Source organism: Halichoerus grypus, chromosome 1 (assembly GCF_964656455.1).
Source record: "Halichoerus grypus chromosome 1, mHalGry1.hap1.1, whole genome shotgun sequence".
In the NCBI taxonomy this organism is placed as follows: Eukaryota; Metazoa; Chordata; class Mammalia; order Carnivora; family Phocidae; genus Halichoerus; species Halichoerus grypus.
The window spans coordinates 154401668-154427285 of record NC_135712.1 but is presented as its reverse complement, the minus strand read 5'-3'; the positions used below and the strand labels follow the sequence as shown (position 1 = coordinate 154427285).

At 38.3% G+C, this 25618-nt stretch overlaps 1 pseudogene; it reads right to left on the bottom strand.

Moving 5' to 3' along the window:
• Positions 1–22802: 22802 nt before the first annotated feature.
• Positions 22803–25091, bottom strand: LOC118538395 (RNA cytosine C(5)-methyltransferase NSUN2 pseudogene; annotated as a pseudogene).
• Positions 25092–25618: the final 527 nt, after the last annotated feature.

Here is a 25618-nt window from a genome sequence, read left to right as displayed (position 1 = left end):
CAAGATAGGGAAGCAACCTAACTGTCCATTGATAGATGAATGGATAAAGAAGATGTGGTATATATACATAATGGAATATTATTCAGCCGTAACAAAGAATGAGATCTTGCCATTTGTGACAACATGGTTGGATCTAGGGTGTATTATGCTAAATGAAATAAGTCAAACAGAGAAAGACAAAAAGTGATTTCACTTACATGTGGAATCTAAAAAACAAAACAAATGAATAAATAGACAAACAAACCAAAAAACAGAAACAGACCCATAAATACATAAAACAAACTGGTGGTTGCCAGAGTGAAAGGGGCAAAATGGGTAAAGGGGAGTGAGAGGCATAGGTTTTTAGTTATGGAATGAATAAGTTATGGGGATGAAAGTCAAGGAATGTAGTCAATGGGATTGCAATAGTGTTGTATAGTGACAGATGGTAGCTATACTTGTGGTGAGCATAGCATAATGTATAAAGTTGTTGTACACTATGTTGTACACCTGAAACTAATGTAACATTGTGTGTCAACTATACTTCCATAAAAAATGAATAAATAAACCATGTTAGAATCTTAATATGGAAGGGATTTTGTACAAAGATTACTACAGGTGTTGAGACAGTAGGGAAGCCAAACAGGATGTAAGTTACCCAGAGTTAGGAACAGCAGAAAGTTGTTGCCACTTCTAGGGCCAGAAAGACAAAAGAGGCAGTTTTACCAGAACCTAGAAGTTGAGGCTATTGGTGGGAGCTTAGCTTGGAAAGCAGTGGACCACAGAGGAAGGGCATATGTGAAGGTGGATGGAGCCATGGAGAGGACATAGATACTGTTGGAGATGCACAGGAAGCAGAGAGAGAAGTACCTGAGTCTTTCCCTTCTTCCCATTCTTCAAACTTCTGCCAGAGCCTCCCATTGGCTGAAACTCCCAGAAGCCAAAGGGAAAGTGAGCCTGGGAAACCTAGATCCCTGAGATATAGAAAAGGGCAAGAGAATGGTGGGGATTGATCTGAGAGCAAACCACCATTGAACAATATAGTATGCTTGGAAGGTGATACTTTTTCAATTTTTTTTTTTTTAAGATTTAGAAATACGTAATATCTAGACATCTCGTTCATTTATTCTTTCATTCAGTGAAAATATATTGAGCTCTTAATAGAAATTAAACATCAATCTTAGCCCTGGGCATGTAATATACCAAGAAAACATGTTGTAAACATATATGTACTAAAAAATCATTATATTATTTAAAGCAAATGCACTAGATATACATTTTATTAGACTTTAAAGAACCTTTAAAAACCTTAAGTATAACTGACCTACAACATATTAATTTTAGGTGTACAACATAATGATTGGATATTTGTATACACTGCAAACTATCACCATGATAAGTCCAGTTAACATCCATCACCATATATGGTTACAAAATATTTTTCCCTTGGGATGAGAACTTTTAAGATCTACTCTTCCAAAAAAAAAAAAAAAAAAAGATCTACTCTTTCAGCAACTTCCAAATATGCAGTACAGTATTATTAACTATAGTGACTGTGCTGTACATTATATCCCCAGGATTTATTTATTTTATAACTGGAAGTTTGTACTTTTTGACTCCCTTCACCCATTTTGTCCACCACCTATGCCCCACGTCTGACAAGTGTCAATCTGTTCTCTGTATCTTTGAACTTTTTTTTGTATATTCTACATATAAATGAGATCATAGAGTATTTGTCTTTTTTGTTCTGATTTATTTAACTTAACATAATGCCCTTAAAGTCCATTCATATCATTGCAATTTGCAGGATTTCATTCTCTTTTATGACAAAATAATACTGCATTATGTATATATTGCATATTTTCTTTATTCATTCATCCATTGATGGATAGTTAGGTTGTTTCCATATCATGGCTATTGTAAATGATGCTGCAATGAATATGTGGGTGCATATATCTTTTCGTGTTAGTGTTTTTGTTTTCTTCAGGTAAATACTCAACAGTGGAATTACTGGATTGTTTGGTAACTCTATTTTCAATATTTTGAGGAACTCCATACTGTTTTCCCCAGTGAATGCATCAATTTAATTTGGTACCAACAGTGCACAAGCATTCCCTTTTCTCTAAATCCTCACCAACACTTGTTATTTATTGTCTTTTTGAAAATAACTACTCTAACAGGTGTAAAGGGATATCTCATTGTGGTTTTTATTTGCATTTCCCCGATGACTAGTGATATTGAGCACCTTTTCATCTCCTGGCATCTGTATGTTTTCTTTGGGAAAAAAATGCTTATTCAGATCCTTTTCCCATTATTTTATCAGATGGGTATTTTTACTATTTTTATGAGTTCTTTATATATCTTGGATATCAACCCCTTATCAGATATATCATTTGCAAATATTTCACCCTGTTTGGTAGGTTGCCTTTTCATTTTGTTGACAGTTTCCTTCCCTGTGTAGAAGCTTTTTAGTTTGATGCAGTCCCATTTGTTTACTTTTGTTTTTGGTGTCAAATCCAAAAAATTAATGTCGGACCAATATCAAGGAGCCTAGGTTTTCTTCTAGGATATTTATGGTTTCAGGTCTTAACATTCAAGTCTTTAATACATTTTGAGTTAATTTTTCTGTATGGTGTAAAGTAGTGATCCAGTTTCTTTTCTTTTTTCTTTTTCTTTCTTTCTTTCTTTCTTTCTTTCTTTCTTTCTCTTTCTTTCTTTCTTTCTTTCTTTCTTTCTTTCTTTCTTTCTTTCTTTCTCTTTCTTTCTTTCTTTTTCTTCTTTCTTTCCTTTCTTTCTTTCTTTCTTTCTTTCTTTTCTTTCTTTCTTTCTTTCTTTCTTTCTTTCTTTCTTTCTTTCTTTCTTTCTTTCTTTCTTTCTCTTTCTTTCTTTTTCTTTTACATGTGGCTGTTCAGTCTTCCAAACACCATTTATTAAAGAGACTGTCATTTCCCTGTTGTATATTCTTGGCTCCTTTGTGGTAAATTAATTGGCCATATATGCATGGATTTATTTCTGGGGTGTCTATTCTTTTCCATTGATTTATGTCTGTTCTTGTTGACAATACCATACTAAAGTTTTGATTACTATAGCCTTGTAATGTAGTTTGGAATCATAGAGCATGATGCCTCCAGCTTTGTTCTTCTTTCTCAAGATTACTTTGTCCATTCAGGGGTCTTTTGTGGTTCCATACAAATTTTAGGATAGTTGGTCTATTTCTGTAAAAAATGGCATTGGAATTTTGATAGGGGTTGCATTGAAACTGTAGAATGCTTTGGGTAGTATGGAAATTTTCAAAGCATTAATTCTTCCAATCCATGGGCACAGAATTATCTTTCCATTTCTTTGTGTCATCATCATCTTTCAGTGGTGTCTTCTAGTTTTAATTGTACAGGTTTACACTTTCTTGGTTAAATTTATTCCTGGGTATTTTTTTCTTTTGGGTGCAATTATAAATGGAATTATTTTCTTCATTTCTCTTTCTGATATTTTGTTATTAGTGTATAGAAATGCAACATGTTTTTGTCAATTGATTCTGTATCCTGCAACTTTACTGAACTTGTTGATTAGTTCTAACAGTTTTTTGGTGGAGTCTTGAAGGTTTTCTATATATAATATCATGTCATCTTCAAATAGTGACAATTTTACTTCTTCCTTTCCATTGGATGCTTTTTAATTTCTTTTTCTTGTTCGATTGCTGTGGCTTGGACTTCCAGTACTGTATTGAATAGAAGTGGTGAAAGTGGGAATCCTTGGGATGCCTGGGTGGCTCAGTTGGTCAAGCGGCTGCCTTCAGCTCAGGTCATGATCCCAGGGTCCTGGGATTGAGTCCCGCATTGGGCTTCTTGCTCAGCGGGGAGCCTGCTTCTCCCTCTGCCTGCAGCTTCACCTGCTTGTGCTCTCTCTTTCTGACAAATAAGTAAATACAATCTTTTAAAAAAAAAAAAAAGAAAGTGGGAATCCTTGTCTTATTTCTCAAGCTTTCAGTTTTTCACTATTGAGTATGATGTTAGCTCTGGGCTTATCATACATAGCCTTTATTATGTTGAGGTATGTTCTCTCTATACCCACTTTGTTGAGAGTTTTTATCATAAATGGATGTTGAATTTTGTCAAATGTTTTTTCTGCATCTCCTGAGATGATCATATGATATTTATCTTTCATTTTGTTAATGTGGTGTATCACATTGATTAGTGGATGTTGAACCACCTTGCATCTGTGTAATAAATCCCACCTAATCATGATATATGATCCCTTTAATATTTTGTTGAATTCAGTTTGCTAATATTTTGTTGAGAATTTTTGCATCTATGTTCATCAGGGATATTGGCCTGTAATTTTATTTTATTTTATTTTATTTTTTTATGGTGTCTTTGTCTGATTTTGCTATCAGGGTGATGCTGCCCTTATAAAATGAATTTGGGATGTTCCTTCATCTTCTATTTTTTGGAAGAATTTGAGAAGGATTGGTATTAATTCTTCCTGAATGTTTGGTAGAATTCAATAGTGAAGCCATCTGGTCCTAGACTTTTATTTGTTGGGAAGCTAAACTTTTTTTTTCTTATGGAAAAAAAGAAGCTGTTGATGAAATAAAGGGAACTGGGTGTTCCAGGTTAGAAGGAGGCAGTAAGTATAAAGGAGACCACACTGAGAAGGTGACATGTGAGCAAAGAACTGAGGTGAGGGAGTTGGCTAAATAATTGTCTGGGGGAAGAATATTATATTCCAAAGAGAAAAGAGCTAGCACAAATGCACAAGGTGAGATGGCACCTGCCTGCTCATATTAGAGGAATAGTGAGGAGGGTTGCTGGAGCACAATGAATGAATCTGAGTAGCCACTGATGTGGCCTGAGAGGAATGGTAGCCAGGTCATGCTAGGATTTGAGAAGTGTGACTTTTGCTGTGCGTAAAATCAGGGGCAATTGCATGGTTTAATCACAGAAGGGACATTTGAATATGTGATTTACATGCAGGTTTTTCAAAGGTTGGATTTAAAGCATACCATTCATGGACTCTGAAAAAATACTAGAGGCTATAATTCAGCAAGAAGAATTAGTTCAAGAGGAAGGTGAGAGATGCAATGGTGAGTAAAATCTAGAACTAAATTAGTACTAATTAAGGAAATGTTTTAAAAGAATTATCTGGCATTAGAATTCCAGATGATTTCAATATGGAGATGGGGCAGCTGATGGTGGGGGGAATAGAGAGGTATAAAAAAGCACATTATGTTTCTTGCCCAGTCTTGGCAGGGGGAGATATAGAAAAGGACCTTATTAGAAAAAAATGTATGTGACTTAAACATTTAAAGCTTACAATTAAAGAGTAAAAGTTAAAGGGTAAATCGTTAAAATAATATGGAATATATAACTTTCTAACTAGTAGAAGAAAAAACTGGAATTTATTTCAACAAAAAGCAAAAGAAAGGTACGTGGGTGGTAGTACTGGTTTAAGAAACTGATAACTTGGAAAAGAAAAAGCAAAATCAGATAGCAAGAATATATTCAACGTAGAGTTACCATTTGACCCAGTAATCCACTCCTAGGTATCCACCTGGGAGAACTGAAAACACATATCTGTACAAAACTGTACACAAATGTTTATGGCAGCATTATTCATAGTAGCCAAAAGGTGGAAATAATCCTAATGTCCACTGACAGATGAATGTATAAACAAAATATGGTATATCTATTCATTGGAATATTATTGATCCATAGCAAGGAATAAAGTGCTTATATGTGCTTTGTATGGCTGAATCATAAAAACATGAGACATGAAAGAAGGCAGTCACAAAAGACCACATATTACATGATTCCATTTATATGAAATGCTCAGAATAACCAAATCTATAGATACATAAAGTGGTCTAGAGGTTGCTTGTAGCAGGGAACATGAGGATGGTAGGAAAGCAATAGCTAAAGGGTAGAACTCCAGAGAGAAACTGGCAAATCCATGATAATGACAGAATGATTAATTTCTCTGTGAGTTTTCTTATTGTTGGGTGTGGTGGGTTCCTCTTCATCTTTCATAGAGCCTGGCACATGAGTGGGCATTTTGCTAATTCATTCATCAAATGTTGATGGACATTGGTGACCCAACAGTGAATGAGATGGACCCAGGCCTGCCCTCACAGAGCACCAGATGGCTGCAGTCACTTGGGAAATTCTCTGACTGAGGACCCTGGGGAAACATGTTAAGTCAGAATGGACCGCCAATGCACAGGGTGTGCACTGAGAAGAAAGAAAACCATTTTAATTATGTATTTAATGCTGGTGAAATACAATGAATTATCTTTATTATCTTTAGAAATGCTGCAATATACTTCCTATCTTTTGTTTCACATTACTTGAAATATAAACATCCTCACAATTACTTGCAAAATGTTTAAAAACAAGAGCTGCAATGTAATCAGTGGAGGAACAAAGCCAATGAAGACTTTCCAAGTTGGATTAGAGCTGTACTTGGCCAAGATTTATCTATTTATGTGTATGTGTGGTATATATGTATATATTTTTTCTTTTTTTTTCTGCATTGTTTATTTATTTTTCCAGCTTTATTGTGACATTATTGATATACAACATATATAAGTTTAAAGCTTACAGTGTGAGTAGTACTTTTGGGGAGTCCTCAGCAGGCTGAGCTTTACACATGGGTTTTGTCACTCTTCCATGGACAAAGTTTTCACAGTTGATCAGTACTGTGCCACTTACCAGCTGTGCGATCTCAGGCGCTGACATTCAATAATTCTGAAGATTCTACCAAAATCCAACTGAGATGCCCTCACTGTCAATTTTAGATTCTCAACTAGGAAACACTGTACTCCTGTAGGGCTTCTGGAACCTCCTGCTCAGAGGTGTTTGCAACATTGATATTCAGGACTTAAGATGTCTTCATTGGCCAGGATTCTCAGAAGCAATATGGAAGATCTTCAGTAGCTAAAAGGAAGAGAATGATCATCAATGGCAAAAGGCAGCTGCAGGAGCACCCCGCAGAGCCAGCCTCATGCTCAGGAGAGAACACTATGCCTTGTCCTCAAGGTTTTGGCAGTAAGCCATATAAATCTTTTCTTCTAACTTCTTATTCTCCCAAAGAGAGGTACTTAAAGGAGACTGAAGACATGCTAAACATTAAAGAATTTTGGCAGAATGTGGCTGATTATTCAAAAGTGAGTGGAGAGAACCATGAGTGATACCAGTCCAGTTAGGTGATGCCCGCAGCAGGGACACTCAGAAAGAAGGGCTTTTCCAGCACTTTTGTCAAGTGGTCCAGAAAGAAGGTGATCAAGAGAGGCCTTCAGACAGTGTTACTGTTTCTATCAACGAAGAATGCAGGGAATACACAGCAGTCATAGGTCATCAGTGGCAGGATCTCAGCCTTATGGTGGAAATGACTCTCCTCTCTGCCAAGTTGGATCTTACATGAGCACTCCATGAAATTAAAGATGATGGGTCCCCCATTTGCATTCTTTTTTTTTTTTCATTTGACTTGCTTATTGTGATATTTGCTTTATTGAGGTGATCTGGAACCATCCCACAATATCTCCGAGGTATGCCCAGATATATAGAAACACACTGAATCATAAACAACAAAATAAGTAAAATTCCCAGTTCTTATCCCACACCTGATGCCATTTTGATCTCCATATGTAATAATTTTCTTCAGATTTCGGTGCATTCTCTCTTTTTTTGATATTTTTTAAATTTTTATTATTTTTTTATTATGTTCAATTAGCCAACATATAGTACATCATTAGTTTTTGATGTATTGCATTCTTGTCAAACAGTTTAAGGATAGACCCATGCTTCATGGGTTTATCAAAATACATCTTATATACTCCTAGAAGATGCTTTGGCACTGGTGGCTAAAGAATACAGATTTTTCACCAAATGGGAGCAGCAGGAATGTGCTGAATTTCTCTGTGTGCTGGAGATCTGGTGGACAACTTCTAGGTTTGGGAGTGCCTTGCCAGTTATTCTGTCCCTTCTGGAATTCAGCACCTTCTCTTTCTGTTGACTGAGAGAAATCATTTGTACAGGAATGAATTGAACCTGTTCATTGACTACCTGAAGACCAGGAAAGGGCAACTAGAAGGCTTTGAGACACTGGGGTCTTTGTCTAACAGTGATCACAACTCATTTTAAGGCAGAAGTACCCCCATTGTGGGCAAGCCACCTCCACTTCTTCCAACCCCTGGAAAGTGGTTCTTCTCAGGCCTTCAACCACAACCCCTTCCTGCCAAATCCCCATTGTTAGGGGACAGACCAGGAGGGGCTCTCCTTCCACAACAGGATTGATCAACCCAACCCAAAGGCCTGTTTCCCACTGCCCTGCTTCCAGCAGCCCTCTCCAAGAGAGCTGTTCCTTTGGGATGCCCCCATCCCAAGCATGCCAAGCATCCACTACTTGGTGAGAAATCAGGCCTTTTAGCACCCACTGCCAGTTCTTCAGTCAGTGCTGCACAAGCAGACAGCTCAACCCATGTGCTTGATGAACTAACGAAATCTCCATTGAGCCAGGAGAACAAGGTGGCTGGCTGCTGCCCAGATGGCGGTTTCACCCTCAAGGATTAAGGCTACTGTTTGACCTGCAGCACTAATGTCCAGGCAGTGGGTACCAATGTGCTTCCCTTCTGTCTGATACATGGTCCTGTGGAAATGTTTCTCATGTTTGGAGTCTCTTTGTGCCAAGCTAGAGATTTGTGGAAGGTCATTGCTGTAGATACTGGATCTTGAAGTTGTTTGATTATATACATATTAAAATACAATAAAAATTTCTACCTTTTACATTACTGGTTGCCACTTTTTAAGACTTTTTATTTTGAAATAATTTTAGATTTACAGAAAATTCCCAAAGATAGAGCAAGGAGTTCCCTTTATGCAGCTTTCCCTAATGTTAAGATCTTATATAACCATAGGAAATTAGCATTAGTACAATAATATTAACTATATCATAGACTTAATTCGTATTTTACCAGGTTTTCTGCTAATGTCATTTTTCTGTTTCAGGAACTATTCTGGGTACCATATTGCATTTAGACTCCTTTTAACTATATTATATTCCAGTGTTTTTATGAAACATTTTAAATATATAGAAGATTTGAATGATGATTACAATGAACACCCATATATTCTGCATCAACAATTGTTTTTTTTTTTTTTTTTTTTTTTTTTTTTAAAGATTTTATTTATTTATTTGACAGAGAGAGACACAGCGAGAGAGGGAACACAAGCAGGGGAGAGGGAGAGGGAGAAGCAGGCTTCCCGCTGAGCAGAGAGCCCGATGCGGGGCTCGATCCCAGTACTCTGGGATCATGACCTGAGCCGAAGGCAGATGCTTAACGACTGAGCCACCCAGGCGCCCCTGCATCAACAATTGTTAACATTCTGTCATTTCTTAAGTTGTATCTGTTTAAATAAAATTTTTTTCTCAACCAAGAAAGTAAGTTGCAGAGCTCATGACATCCCACCTTTAAATACTATAGCCTTTAGCATTAATCTCCTAAGAATGGGAACATTCTCCTATATAATTATGATCTGTTATCACACCTTAAAAATTAATAATTCTGTAATATCTAATATCTGGTTCCCTGATTTAAATTTTCCCATTTGTTCCCCAAAGAGCTTTTATAGCCTTTTTTAAAAAACAGGATTTAATTAAAGTTTGTGCATTGCATTTTTTAAAAAATAATCTCATTTTTTTTTTTTTTTTATTAAGTAGGCTCTACATCCAGCATAGGGCTTGAACTCACAACCCCAAGATCAATAGTTGCATGCTCTATTGCTTGAGCCAGCTAGGCTCCCACATTTGGTTTTTATGTGTGCTTAGTTTCTTCTAATCTAGAATAGTCTTCCTACCTCTTTCTTCTGCCTAGGGATACTGATTTCGAATCCAAGCCACTTGTAGAATATCCTACATTCTGGATTTGTCTGATTATTTCTTCATGTCACTTAACTGTTCTATTTCCTGTATTTTCTGTATCTTGCAAATTTGGTCAGGAGGCTTGATTAGATTCAAGTCCTACATTTTGGCAAAGGTATTTCATAGGTGGTGCTAATTCCTACTGCACTGTATCACAAGGCACGCAACAGTTGTCCTGCTGGGAATGCTGCTATGCCTGGTCCCTTAGGTGAGGTGGTGACTGCCATGGAACAGGTAGGTTTTTCCCTTGAGGCATGATACTTTGGCATCAAGCAAATATCCTATTCCCCAACAACTTTTTCCTAATTGTTTCAGTGTCCATTGATGTTTCTTGACTGATTCAATTATTATATTGGATCCTCCCTTCTTTTAGTTAAAGTATAACATCTTAAGTGTTCAGTTTACTGGGTTTTAAAAATTGTACAGGGCCAGATAACCAGCACCCAAAGCAAGGTATATATATTTCCATCACTTCAGAACCTCCCAGGCACTCCCCTATCTCTCTCCAGCCCTTTCTGACTTCTATTACCTTAGTCTTGTCTGTTCTTATAGTTTATGTAAATGAATCATGTAGACTTATTGGGTGATCATTTCACAGTGTATACAAATACTGAATTATTATGTTACACACCTGAAACAAACATAATGTTGTATTTCAATTATACCTCAACAACAAAAAATAAATTAAAAATAATTTTTATAGGCATGCAAAAAAATAAAGTGGACAATGTGATGACTTGATACACATATCTATTGTGAAATAATTTTAAGTTTGGTATATTTTGATTTCTGCTTTGAAATGTGAGTTCAGGTGTCTGTAGGCTTAGTCCTGACTCTGTCTCTGATTTAATTTCTGTGACTTTGCAAAAGTGATTTAACCACTCCTGGATGCTGAAGCCTGTATCAACTTTAAATACTTTTCATATCAAGTTGGCATCCCTTCAAAAAGAGAAAATGCAAGAAAGCACTTTAGATTAAAACAAGTTAATTATTTTTTATTACGCCTAGCCCAAAGTTTAAATGTGACCATGAAAATGAATCCTAGCCTATCTAGTATTTCTTTAGGGAGTCTGCCAAGTATTTATACAGTGATTTGTGTCCACATTGGGTTTTGGGTCTTTCTGCCCCTCCTCCTATTGATGGGAATACTCAATTGCCCTTTTGAGGGGCAATTGAGTATTTGCCATGTCTGTTCCATCTGACTGCACCTCTCTGGCCTTGGTTATCTGGACATTGAGTAAAGTGTCTGACCAAAGGGAACTCCAACTATACACTAGTCAATGGCCAAGTGGCCTGATTTGATAGCATCAGTACAGCCAATCACATTCCTCTTTAGGAAATGTGGAGTTAGCCACATTTTATATTTTATCTGGGAAGTGAGCCCAGGAGGCACTAGACAGAGACCTGGAGAAGTGAGAGAGGAGAGGAGGGAGACAAAGCAGTATGTCATCAAGCCAGTGATGACTGTGAGTACCTGGAGCTTAGTTCTGCTGGGAAACCAGGGGGATAGTGCAGAACATGGTGATGGCTGATTTTATGTGTTAGTTTGGCTAGGCCACCATATCCAGATATTTAATCAAACATTATTTAGGATGTTTCTGCCAAGGTATTTTTTTTTTATATATACCTTTAGTATCTTAGGTGAGATGAGATTAACATTTAATCCTTACAGCTTTCCCAACCCACTTCTAAAATAGAACAGCAGCTCACAGGACAGTTGCAGAAAGAAATGATATAATACATGCAAAACTGATGCACGGTATTTAGTATATACAGCACACTCCATAAATGATAACTGCAATTATCAGCTATTAGAACTTCTGAACTCTTCTTTCCGAGTATGGTCCCCAGAGCAGATGTTGGAACACTGAGTACTCATTGCTCTCTGTTTTTCATCATTCCTCCCAGTGACATGGAAACACAGACACAAGGCAAGATTAGACATAGCACAAACATGACCACCCAGGAGCCCTGCCCTTACATTTGGACAGCTCTTCTGTTAGTTAAAGGGATTCCCATCAAATTCAGTCCTTTCCAGCTGCCTTCAGCCTTGCTGTTTCTATGGCCAGTAAACATAAATGAAAGATCATATACTCTTTGTTGAAAGTAGATGACTATATGACTAGGAAAAAGAAACAGAATCAAGAAGTGAAAATAAATTGGGGAGAGTGATGTGACCAGCATTTGCATCAGGGTTATATGAGCTGAAGGCCTGAAAGCTTCTGTGCCTGCATCTATCTGTGTGAAACTGCCACACAGGAAGGAGAGCATTCAGTTCTCTTCCTCAGGCACAGGACGGGGTATCCATGTTTACCTGCTGGAGAGTGTAAAAATCTCTGCACCCACAACATAGTAAATGATTGGAGTATGGCACCAGCATTTCAGAAGGTGAATTGCGGGACCCTAAACATGTTTTAAAGCTGCCTTTTGAAAAAGAGAAAACAGCATTTATTGTTCCAGGAAATTGGGAGCCATCATTTCATTCTCAACACCCTCCCCACACCCAACAGTTGTCAGCTCTGGGTCATCTCATAGCTGTACTATGTGTCCCTTTTGGAACCGACTTGGTTTGTCCTCAGCTGCACATGTGCCAGGATCTACACGGTGAGGCTAACTGAGCACTAATACACTTGGCTCTGGATGGATGTTTGCTGACAAGTGTAAAGGCTTACTTGAGGGAATTCCCCTTTCTTTTCTTGAGTCAACATAGGGTTTGTGTGAATGGAGGGCAGATAAAGCCCTCAGTACTACTCACAGCATAAGTCGTTAAACCCACAGGCAGCTTGTCATAGCTGATATCAAATGAGAACAGCAAAAAAATTAAAACTCAAGTACACAAACTTACTTGGAAAACTCCTACAACTAAAGTGCTTTTTTTTTTTTTAATTTGAAGGAGAAATAAATTCCAAGATATTATGGACTTTTAGAAATTCCCACCTGGGACTTCAATACAGATAAAGAGAATTTGACTGAAAATTAATGCTCTTGATGGAAACATTTATTCTTATCCTACATATTTTAGATAACTTGGTTTGTAGCACACTCTGTGTTTAGTAGGCAATAATTTAAGTAGTAATAACATAAATTATCCACCCCACTGACAATGCACAGTTTTGACAGTGCTCAGAGTTGCTGCTCACACTATTTTGAATTTCATAAATGCCTCCAAATATATTGGAAAACATCATGACTTTTCATCTATGGAAAAATCAAAATACCAGGCAAGCACTTCATGACTTCTCTGAATTACAGATTGCCTTCTGATCTCAGCCATGTGTGCAATGAAGTCCCACTCTCTATAGTATAATTACTAAAAGCCGGTCAACTTGTTTTGTGTTAGAGAATTTAAGCCAAATGTTGAAAACTACAGAGGGAAAGATCAACCTGTGTATTGGTTGCACTTATATGATCTGATTATTCCCTATCCAGACTTCTCTAGGAAAATGGAGAGGGAAAAGATTGGTAGTCATTTAATCACACAAACAGCCCTCTGGGTGGGTAGTAGTATTTCCATTTTGTGATGAGAAGGTAGTTTCAGAGAGGCTAAATATCTTTCCTAAAATCACTCAGCAATTAACTAACAAAGGCAGGATTCAACCCCAGATATTTTTTTTGCAAAAACCCATGATTTTTTCACTCCCTACCTGTGCTGCCTCCCTGCGGTATACACCCAACTATTTGAGCACTTCTGCTCTTCGAAGCAAAGATGTAGGTTATGACTTCCTGGGAGATGTTGCTGTGGTCTAACTCTGAGCAAATGACAGATTTGGCAATCCATAGCTTAGCTTGGTTAATAAAAAGTACTGTCAGAAGAAGGAAATGCAGGTTAATTAGACATTATGGAACAGAAATGAAAGTCCTTCATACTGTAAATCTTGTTTCCAGCTGTATTTTGAAGTCATTTCTATGGATCTCTGGGAAGGCCTCATGTTTTGAGGGCAGGCTTGTCCAAAGAGAACCTACATGTGGTTTCCTCCAGTTAGGAATAAGAAAGCCTATTGACTGGTAGGGAGAATCCAGTGGTCACAGCAGATGCTGTTGACTGCTGGTTTGGCATCCACACACTCTTCCTGTGTTCCCAAATAACTCCTAATGTTCATACATACTGGGTTTCAGAGGAGCTGACCCCCAGGTGTGGGTTTGATTTGTGTGATCAGAGAACTATTCTCTTGTAGGTAACTGGATTTGGCAAAGTTGGATGACACAAAGAATACGAGAAATAGGTGCTGAGTTTTTTTTTTTTAATTGAAATACAGTTGATATACAACATTGTATTAGTTTCAGTTGTACAACATAATGATTTGACAACTATATACATTACAAAATGCTTACCATCTGTCACATATAAAGTTATTACAATAATATTGACTATATTCCCTATGCTGTACTTTTCATCCCTCTGACTTATTTATTTTATTCCTGGAAGTTTGTACCTCTTAATACCTTCCACCTATGTTACCCATCCCCCAGCCCACCTCCCCCCTGACAACCCCTAGTTTGTTCTCTGTACTTATGACTCTATTTCTGTTTTTCTTTTTTGTTTTTTACATTGCACATATAAGTGAAATCGTATGGTATTTGTCTTTCTCCATCTGACTTATTTCACTTACCATAATAGTCTCTAGGTCCATCCATGTTGTCACAAATGGCAAGATCTCATTCTTTTTTCTGGCTGAGTAATATTCTATTATATATATGTATTTTATACATATATACACATATATATATCATATATATATATCACATCTTCTTTATCTATTCTTCTATAAATGTACACTTAGGTTGCTTCCTTATCTTGGCTATTGAAAATAATGTTGCAATACACATAGTGTTGCATATATCTTTTTTAATTAGTGTTTTCATTTTCTTTGGGTAAGTACCCAGAAGTGGAATTACTGGATCATATGGTATTTCTCTTTTTATTTTTGGAGGAACTTTCATATGGTTTTCCATTCTGGCTGCACCAATTTACATTCCCATCAATAGTGTAGGAGTGTTCCCTTCTCTTTTTTTTTTTTTTCCAAATTTGTATTTAAATTCTAGTTAGTTAAAATATAATGTAATATTGGTTTCAGGAGTAGAATTTAGTGATTCATCACTTACATATAATACCAGTGTTCATCATAACAAGCACCCTCCTTAATACCCATCACCCATTTAGCCCACCTCCCTCCCTCCATCAAACCTCATTTGTTCTCTATCATTAAGAGTCTCTTACAGTTTGGGGCACCCAGGTGGCTCAGTTGGTTAAGTGTCTGCCTTTGGCTTAGGTCATGATCCCAGGGTCCTGGGATCGAGCCCTGATTTGGGCTCGTTGCTCAGCAGGGAGACTGCTTCTCCCTCTGCCTTCTGCTCCCCCTGCTTGTGGGCATGCTCTCTCTCTCTCTCTGTCAAATAAATAATCTTAAAAAAAAAGAGTCTCTTATGATTTGCTTTCCTCTCTTTTTTTTTCCTCCTTCCTTTATGTTCATCTGTTTTGTATCTTAAATTCCACATACAAGTGAAATCCTTTGGTATTTGTCTTTCTCTAACTAAATTATTTGGCTTAGCATAATACATTCTAGCTCCATCCATATCCTTGCAAATGGCAAGATTTCATTCTTTTTGATGGCTGAATATTATTCCATTGTGTATGTATGTATATATATGTATATATATGTATATATACCACCTCTTCTTATTCATTCATCAGTCAATAGACATTTGGGCTTTTTCTGTAATTTGGCTACTGTGGACATTGCTGCTATAAACATTGGCGTGCATGTGCCCCTTCAAATCATTGTATCCTTTGGATAAATACATAGTAGTCTGGTAGAATTCCCCTGAGAAACCATCTGGCCTTGGACTTTTGTTTGTTGGGAGATTTTTGATTACTGATTCAATTTCTTTGCTGGCTATGGGTCTGTTCAAATTTTCTATTTCTTCCTTTTTCAGATTTGGTAGTTGTATGTTTCTAGGAATTCATCCATTTCTTCCAGATTGCCCAGTTTTTTGGAATATAATTTTTCATAATATTCTTTTATAATTGTTGGTAGTTCTATGGTATTGGTTATGATCTCTCCTTTTCATTTGTGATTTTATTTATTTGGGTCTTTTCAATTTTCTTTTTGATATGTCTGGCTAGGGATATATCAATTTTATTAATTCTTTCAAAGAACCAGCTCTTTTTTTTTTTTTTTTTTAAGATTTTATTTATTTATTTGAGAGAGAGAATGAGAGACAGAGAGCACGAGAGGGACGAGGGTCAGAGGGAGAAGCAGACCCCCCGCTGAGCAGGGAGCCCGATGTGGGACTCGATCCCGGGACTCCAGGATCATGACCTGAGCCGAAGGCAGTCGCTTAACCAACTGAGCCACCCAGGCGCCCCAAAGAACCAGCTCTTAGTTTCATTGATCTGTTCTCCTAGGTTTTTTTGTTTTGTTTTGTTTCTATATAGCTTATTTCTTTTCTTTTTTTTTTCAGATTTTATTTATTTACTTGACTGAGAGAGACACAGCAAGAGAGGGAACACAAACAGGGGGAGTGGGAGAAGGAGAAGTAGTCTTCCCGCAGAGCAGGGCACCCGACGCGGGGCTCAATCCCAGGACCCTGGGATCATGACCTGAGCTGAAGCAGATGCTTAACGACTAGCCACCCAGGCTCCCCCAAGCAGCTTATTTCTGCTCTCATCTTTATTATTTCCTTTCTTCTGCTGGCTTTAGGCTTTATTTGCTGTTTCTTTTCTAGGTCCTTTAGGTGTAAGGTTAGTCTGTGTAATTAAAACTTCTCTTGTTTCTTGAGACAGGTCTGTATTCCTTTATACTTCCTTCTTAGGACCACCTTTACTGCATCCCAAAGGTTCTGGACTATTGTGTTTTCATTTTTATTTGCTTCCATGTATTTTTAAATTTCTTCTTTAATTTCCTGGTTTACCTATTCATTTTTTAGTAGGATATTCTTTAACTTCCATGTATTTGTGGTCTTTCCAAATTTTTCCTTCTGGTTGACTTCAAGTTTCATAGCATTGTGGTCTGAAAATATGCACAGTATGATCTCAATCCTTTGGTACTTGTTGAGACCTGATTTGTGACCCAGTATGTGATCTATTCTGGAGAATGTTCCATGTGCACTTGAAAAGAATGTGTGTTCTGCTGCTTTAGGATGAAATGTTCTGAATATATCTGTTAAGTCCATCTGGTCCAGTGTGTCATTCAAAGCCATTGCTTTCCTTGTTGATTTTCTGTTTAGATGATCTGTCCATTGCTGTAAGTGGGGTGTTAAAGTCCCCTACTATTGTTGTGTTATTATCAATGAGTTTCTTTATGTTTGTTATTAATTGAGTTACACATTTGGGTCCTCCTACGTAGGGGGCATAAATATTTACAATTGTTAGATCTTCTTGTTGGATATACCCCTTAGTTATGATATAGTACCCTTCTTCATCTCTCGTTACTGTCTTTGTTTTAAAATCTAGCCATAAGTATGGCTACTCTGGTTTTCTTTTGACATCCATTAGCGTGATAGATGGTTCTCCATCCCTTCACTTTCAATTTGCAGGTGTTTTTAGGTCTAAAATGAGTCTCTTATAAGCACATATAGATGGGTCTTGTTTTTTTAATCTATTCTGATACCCTGTGTCTTTTGATTGTAGCATGTAGTCCATTTATATTCAGAGTAATTATTGCTAGATAAGAATTTAGTGCCATTGTAAAATTTTCATTGATTCTGGAGATTGTCTCTGTTCTTTTCTAGTCTTTGTTGCTTTTTGTCTTTCTTTCCCACTCGAAGAGTCCCCTTAAATATTTCTTGCAGGGCTGGCTTAGTGATCATGAACTCCTTTAGTTTTGTTTGTCTGGAAAACTTTTTCTCTCCTTCTATTCTGAATGGTAGCCTTGCTAGATAAAGTATTCTTGGCTACAGATTTTTCCCCTTCACCTTGACTATATCATGCCACTCTCTTCTGGTTTGCAAAGTTTCTGTTGAAAAATCTGCTGGCCTGATGAATGGATAAAGAAGATGTGGTATATATACACAATGGAATATTATGCAGCCATCAAAAGGAATGAGATCTTGCCATTTGCAACGATGTGGATGGAACTGGAGGGTGTTATGCTGAGCGAAATAAGTCAATCAGAGAAAGACATGTATCATATGACCTCACTGATATGAGGAATTCTTAATCTCAGGAAACAAACTGAGGGTTGCTGGAGTGGTGGGGGGTGGGAGGGATGGGGTGGCTGGGTGATAGACATTGGGGAGGGTATGTGCTATGGTGAGCACTGTGAATTGTGCAAGACTGTTGAATCACAGATCTGTACCTCTGAAACAAATAATGCAATATATGTTAAGAAAAAAAAAAAGAAGATAGCAGCAGGGGAAGAATGAAGGGGGGGAAATCGGAGGGGGAGATGAGCCATGAGAGATGATGGACTCTGAAAAACAAACTGAGTGTTCTAGAGGGGAGGGGGGTGGGAGGATGGGTTAGCCTGGTGATGGGTATTAAAGAGGGCACATTCTGCATGGAGCCCTGGGTGTTATGCACAAACAATGAATCATGGAACACTACATCAAAAACTAATGATGTGATGTATGGTGATTAACATAACAATAAAAAATTTTTAAAAAAAAGAAAAATCTGCTAGCCTTATGTGTTTCTCTTGTAAGTTACTGACTTCATTTGTCTTGCTGCTTTTAAGATTTTTTTCTTTATCACTATATTTTGCAAGTTAGTTACAATATATCTTGGTGTGGGCCTGCTTTTGTTGATTTTGCTGGGGTTTTTCTGTGCCTCCCGGATCTGGATATCTGTTTCTTTACCCAGATTAGGGAATATTTCACTATTACTTCTTCAAATAAATTTTCTGCCCCCTTTTCTTTCTCTTCTTCTTCAGGATCTCCTATAATATGCTATTATGTTTGATGGAGTCATAAGTCTATTCTCATTTTGCAAATTCTTTTCTCTCTCTTTTGTTCAGCTTGAATACTTTCCATTACTCAGTTTTCTAGGTCAGTATTTCATTCCTCTGCTTCTTCCATCCTGCTATTCAATTCATTAAGCTTATTTATCTCTGCAATGTTATTCCTCATCTCTGTGTTCAGGGTCTCACTCAGGTCTTCAACTCTTTTCTCAAATCCAGGGAGGATTCTCATGATCATTGTTTTAAGTTCTCTATTAGGCATGTTACTTAGATGTCTGGCTGTGGCCTTATCCTGCTCTTTCATTTGGGATAAATTTCTATCTCTTCATTTTGTCTGTCTCTCTGTGTCTGTTTCTGTGTGTTAAGAAAGTCACCTGTGTCTTCTGCTCTTGAAAGTAGTGACTTTATGAAGAAGAGTTCCTAGAGTGCCCTGTAGTGCAGTGTTTCCAGTTCACCAGAACTTCAGGGGAGCATCCTTTGTGTGCTGCTTACACCCTGCTTACACTTTTCCTTTCAGTGCAGTCATCTGCACTCTGCCTGTTGTGTGCTGTGTTTGCTCTCTGTGTTGTTAGTGGGACCCAGGCAGGCCAGTTCTGAGGGGGTGTGCCCACCAGGGAACTTGGAAGTGAGGCCACGGTGTTAGTAAAATTTGTGCTGGGCTGCACAGATGTGATATTCCTCCAAGCACTGTGGTGGTTGGGGGCTGCGTGTCAGGGCTGTCAGGGGCATGAAACTGGGCCAGGCTGGACCTGGTGTGTGATGGTGGCTGGGGGTGTGCTGCTGGGTGCAGTGTGGTGGCTGGGCCCTGAGCCACAAGTGGGCCCAGCATGGTGGTTCTGCATGGTGCACAGCAGCTGTGCACCCAGTGGCTTGTAGGGCCCATCTGTGGCTTTGACAAAATTTGCCCCCAGCCCAGGGCCAAGATTAGCTGGCTTGGAGTGGACTAGTCTTCAGGAAAACTTGTGGGTGTGGTGCACTACTAGTGGGTTAGGTAGCAAGTGTCTGTGCAGTCTCACCTCTCACAGTGGCTCTGTTTATCCTGAGCAGCCACGGAGGAAAATGGCACCTGCCACTTCCCTCATTTTTGGAGAAGTACCCCAACATGCTCCAAAATCAGTATAAACAGATCTGTCTCCCATTTGCCCCTGACTTTGTGTAAACTGCCATTTTTATGTTGCTTCTCCATGTAGGCTGCTGTCTCTCTAAAGGTGGTGGACAGAGCTATCACTCACCCTCCCTCCTCACCCAGTGCTAAGTCAGCAGACTTTTAAAGCTCCAGGCTCTAAGTACCACTGGTTATATAAACTCATGGAATTTGGCCCCTCTGGTTTTTAAAGCTAAGCATTATTGGGATAAGTCTTCCCTGTGTGAGTTCCCTGGTGCAAGGGCCCATTTCTCTTCCCTCTCTAGATGCACAGCTCCCTCCCTGCTGTGGGCAGCCTCCCTCTGCCTTTCTGACATTTCTAACCTTTCAGATGCAGCTTCTTCTCTGTATTTAGTTGTGGAATTTATCTGCCAGTCTTCAGATTGCTCTCCAGTTTGTTGACTTGGATATGGACAATATCCCTTTGAAAAAGTGGGATGGGATGAGCTCAGGGTCCTCCTACTCTGCCATCTTCTCAAGCTCCCCTAAATGTCCCTCTTAAAAACTGCTTTTGTGGCATCCCAAGGATTTTGAACTGTTGTGTTTCCATTTTTATTTGTCTCCAGGTACCTTTTGATTTCCTCTTTGATTTCTTCATTGGCCCACTAGTAGTTTAGTAGCATGTTGTTTAACCTCCACATGTTTGTGTTTTTTTTCCAGTTTTTCCTTGTAACTAATTGCTAGTTTCATACCATGAGGGGAAAAAAAAAAGTCTGGATATGATTTTAGTTTTCTTAAATTTACTGAGACTTGTTTTGTGGCCCAACATGTGATCTATTCTGGAGAATGTTCTCTGTGCACTTGAAAATAATGTGTATTTTGTTGTTTTTGGATGGAATGTTCTGTATATAGCTGTTAAGCCCATCTGGTCTAATGTGTTGTTCAAAGCCACAGTTTCCTTATTGATTTTCTGTCTGGGTGATTTACCCATTGAAGTAATGGGGGTGTTAAAGTCCCCTACTATTATATTACTGTCAATTTCTCACTTTAGTTCTGTTAATATTTGCTTTATACATTTAGATGCTCCAGTGTTGGGTGCATAGATATTTATAATTGTTATATCCTCTCGTTGGATTGATTCTTTGATCATTATATAATGCCCTTATTTGTCTCTTGTTATAGTCTTTGTTTTATAGTCAATTTTGTCTGATATAAGTATTGTTATCCCAGGACGTTTGGGTGGCTCAGATAGTTAAGCATCTGCCTTCAGCTCAGGTCATGATCTCCAGGTCCCGGGATTGAGTCCCATATTGGGCTCCCAGCTCAGCGGGGAGTCTGCTTCTCCCTCTCCCTCTGCCTCTCCCCCTGCTTGTGCTCTCTCTGTCTCTCTCTCTCTCAAATGAATAAATAAAATATTTTTAAAAAAGTATCACTATCCCAGCCTTTTATTCTTGTTTCCATTTACACAGAAGATCTTTTTCCATCCTTTCACCTTCAGTCTCTATATGTCTGTAGGTCTGAAGTGAATTGCTTGTAGGCAGCATATAGATAGGTCTTGTGTTTTTCTCCATTCTGTCACCCTATGTCTCTTGATTGGAGCACTTAGTCTGTTTACAAAATGAATATTGATAGATATGTGCTTAGTGCCATTCTGTTAATTGTTTTCTGGTTGTTTTTGTAGTTATTCTGTTTCTTTCTTCTTGTGCTGTATTTTCCTTGTAATTTGATTATTTTGTTAGTATTATACTTGGATTCCTTTCTTTTTTGTTTTTTGTGTATCTATTATAGGTTTTTGGTTTCTGGTTACCATGAATTTTATATATAATATCCTATGTATTTAGCAGTCTATATTAAGTTGATGGTTGCTTAAGCTCAAACATATTCTAAAAGTATTACATTTTTACACTTTCCACACGTTTTATGTATATGATATCATATTTTACCTTTTATTTTGCATATCCCTTAACTAGCTTTTGTAGATATGATTGATTTTACCACTTTTGTCTTTTAGTCTGCATACTAGCTTTCTAAGTGATCTACTACCTTTAGTATATATTTGCTTTTGCCAGTGAAATTTTTTCCTTTTATAATTTTGTTACTTCTATTTATGGCTTTTTCTTATCTGCTTAAAGTAATTCCTCTAATATTTCTTGTAAGACCAGTTTAGTGGTGATGAACTCCTTTAATTTGTGTTTGTCTGGGAAGCCCTTTGTCTCCTTCAATTCTGATGATAACCTTGCCAGGTAAAGTATTTTAGGTTGAGGGGTTTTAAATATATCATGCCACTTTCTTCTGGCCTGCAAAATTTCTGCTGAAAAATCAGCTGATAGCCTTAGGGGGATTTACCTTGTATGTAACTATTTGCTTTTCTCTTGCTGCTTTTAAGATTCTTTTATTTCTAACTTTTGATGTCTTAATTTTAAACTCTGAGAAACAGTTTATTTTACCTTTTATTACAAAGGCACAGAAGTCATCTGAGACCTCAGATATTAATCTACTGCATACTAATGTCACACAGCTAATGTACAACTTAATATGATCATTAAAGCTTACAGTGTGGTTTTCCAATTCATAATGAGTTATAGATTCTTTCTATAAGTAATAATTAAAACAATTGGTGGTACTTAAGACCAATATAGGCCTAACAAAAGGGAACTGAAAATTCCTGCAAGGGCAGTTTTGTTTCTTGATAGAAGTAAGACTTTAATGGTGAAAGTCTACTGCCTACAATAGGTACATTGGACCCAGCTTTTCTAACAAGTTAAAAAAATATATGAAAGCAGTACTGAGATCATTCACAGACTATTCTATCATTCCATCAGTTTCCAGTCTTCAAAAATACATATTTAAAGGTCAGAAGTTCTGGGTTTGGCATTGAACACCAAGGTGAAGGCCCCTGCCAGGCCCAGGCAGGCTCTCCCTGGGTGTCCTCACTGGAGCAGGGCAGCCCCTGATGGATCAGGTCCCACAACAGTGTCTGTGCTGGTGGCCTGCTCCACTCCATGTTTGGCACTCACTTTGTCCTCAAGCAGCCCAGAGCTGCTTGTGTTCTCGTGTACCAGAACAGTCCCTTCCTTCATTTCTGCCAACACTTCTAGCCCCATCATCCTGAGATAATGAAGCCATTCATTCTTGGGCATAAAAGTCCAAATGGGAGGCTTTCCCTGCCATCCACATAACACAATGGGACACTGAAGGGTATCCGGTTTAGTAGGGTCTGAGTCGTATGTCAGGATGATGCTCCCTCTAGCCAAGTCCTTGGTTTGGCTATATGTCTCACTGCTAAGTTTTCTTTAAAAATGGATTTTCCTGGGTCAATAGAATTTTAACATCTTCCATTGATACAGTGATCATTCTTGAATTAATAAATGGATACAATGTGTATATTCCCTCTTGTGCTAACTGAAAAGCACAATCAAACTTTTCATCACTGTTATTCCAACACCAGACTTTTATCCCAGTGTTTATAACTTTCATCCTCTCACTATTATTCAGCAGCACATTCCTTAGCTCCTTGGAGACTATGTAGAGTTGCCTTTTCTTCCCTTCCATAGTTTGGGCTAACAAATTCATCTTAGGAATGAAGGACCCAGTACACAGAATTTCTGGATAGGTGGAAATAATACAGGAATTATACAGGAATAAATACAAATGAATCTTCTTTAAATTCTTCCAAATAACTTCATTTTATTAGATGGAGAAGGACCACACACTCCATCTTTCTTATTTCCATTGTTCTCTAAATTCTCAGTTCTTTCCATTATCTCTGTGTTGTCAATTCTGCTACCTGGTTAACTTTCCAGCTCAGAAGTGTCTGTAGTTTTCCTTCTGTGGGATTTGCAGTGTTGGACCAGTTTCTCTGGGTACCACAGATTCACCCTCCAGCTTTGGTGGACATTTGTGCCATGGAATTGAAGACTTTTTCTCTCATACAGCTACAAAGAACCCTCCAGTATTTGATGATGTGGTAATATTCTAGGTCACCACTCTAGGTGCATCCCCTGTAACTTTTCTGGGTCCTTTGGTAGGAACATGGTAGGCCAAATCTGGGTATGTCTGCTGTGAGGACTATCATCCCACTCTGTAAACCACTGTTCATCTTTCATCATTATCTTCCACTGTGTAATTCCAGGCATCCATTTTAGTCCTGGCAGTTCAGAAAACATATCAGCAAGCTCCAAAGCACCTTCACTTTTTTTCCAGTAAAGATGCTATTACCACTTCATCTTCAATGGGGGTTTAGTGAACATGTAGAAGACACCAACCTACCACCTTCCACTAGCTTCTCAGTGTCTTGCATTGCAATCCACAGCTATAAACCATGCAGCTGCAAGTTATATAAGGTCTTCCACTTTTTCCAGACATCATTGCTTTTTTTCTCATAGTGCCATCTCCACTGCAAGGGACATCACATAAAATGCAATTATAGAAAAAAATCTCTTTCCTCCTATTTACGTCTATTTTGAATCTAGATATGCCGAACACATCATGGTTGATCACCATGGATGCAGAGGCTGCTCAGCGTTTTGACCTGATGAATGAGTAGATAGCAACGCTTGTTGTCCTCATCATCGTGACGACAAACCCTTCAGGAAAAGGGACATTCATGTCAGCATGTAACATTTCAATTAATTGTGTGGTCTTTGATCCAGGTGCTAAACACATATCTAAGATCTTACGGAGAGGGTGAGTATTAAGTAACAGTAGTGGAATCATGCTAACAGCTTCTTGACAACTGATTTTTCCAGATTCAGTTTCACTAACTAGAAACTGGTGAAACTTTTTCAATTGTGGAGACCTTCTCAGATTTTTCCACTTAAATTTTTGTGCCAGGAAATTTCTTCAGAATACCAACTCAGGGGCTGTGGAACTTTAACTTTCTGACCTTCCACTTCAGGTTCTCCAATTTCTTGAAATACTTGTTCTTTAAGCAATAGAGAGTTTTTTGTGTGGCTTTTGTAACCAGTAATCTAAAGTGGCTGGGGGGGGGGGGTGCCCTGAGTGCTTCCATGACCTGGTCCCATTGGCCCTTGGGCATTCTTGAACTCCTGGTAATAGTGCTGGAAGAGCTTGTTCTCCTTGATGATCTGGGGATACCTGCCTTCCCAGCACACTTCATTGTATTTCCTGCCATTCTTGGTACCATCCTCTTGGCCCTGATGCTGCTGCCATCCCTGTTGCTGCCATTGCTGCTGGAGCCACTGGTCAGCAACCCCCATGGCCCAGATGGCTGCCCACACCCACACACACCTACCAGCCACCACTGGTTGGGGAGGACCTGATATTTTAATTATTATGTGTCTTGGTGTGGACCTCCTTGGGTTCATCTTGTTTGGAGCTTTCTTTGCTTTCTGGACCTGGATATCTGTTTCCTTCCCCAGGTTAGGAAAATTTCCAACTATTATTTCTTCAAATAAATTTTCTGGGGGGCACCTGGATGGTTCAGTCATTAAGTGTCTGCCTTGGCTATGGTCATGATCCCAGAGTCCTGGGATCGAGCCCCCCATCAGGCTCCCTGCTCAGTGGGAAGCCTGCTTCTCCCTCTCCCACTCCCCCGCTTGTGTTCCCTCTCTCACTGTGTTTCTCTCTGTCAAATAAATAAATAAAATCTTAAATAAATAAATAAATAAATTTTCTGTTCCTCTTTCTCTTTTCCTTCTGGGACCCTTAAAATGTGAATGTTAGTGTGCTCAATGTTGTCCCAAGAAGTCCCTTAAAGTATTTTCAGTTAAAAAAAAATTGGGGG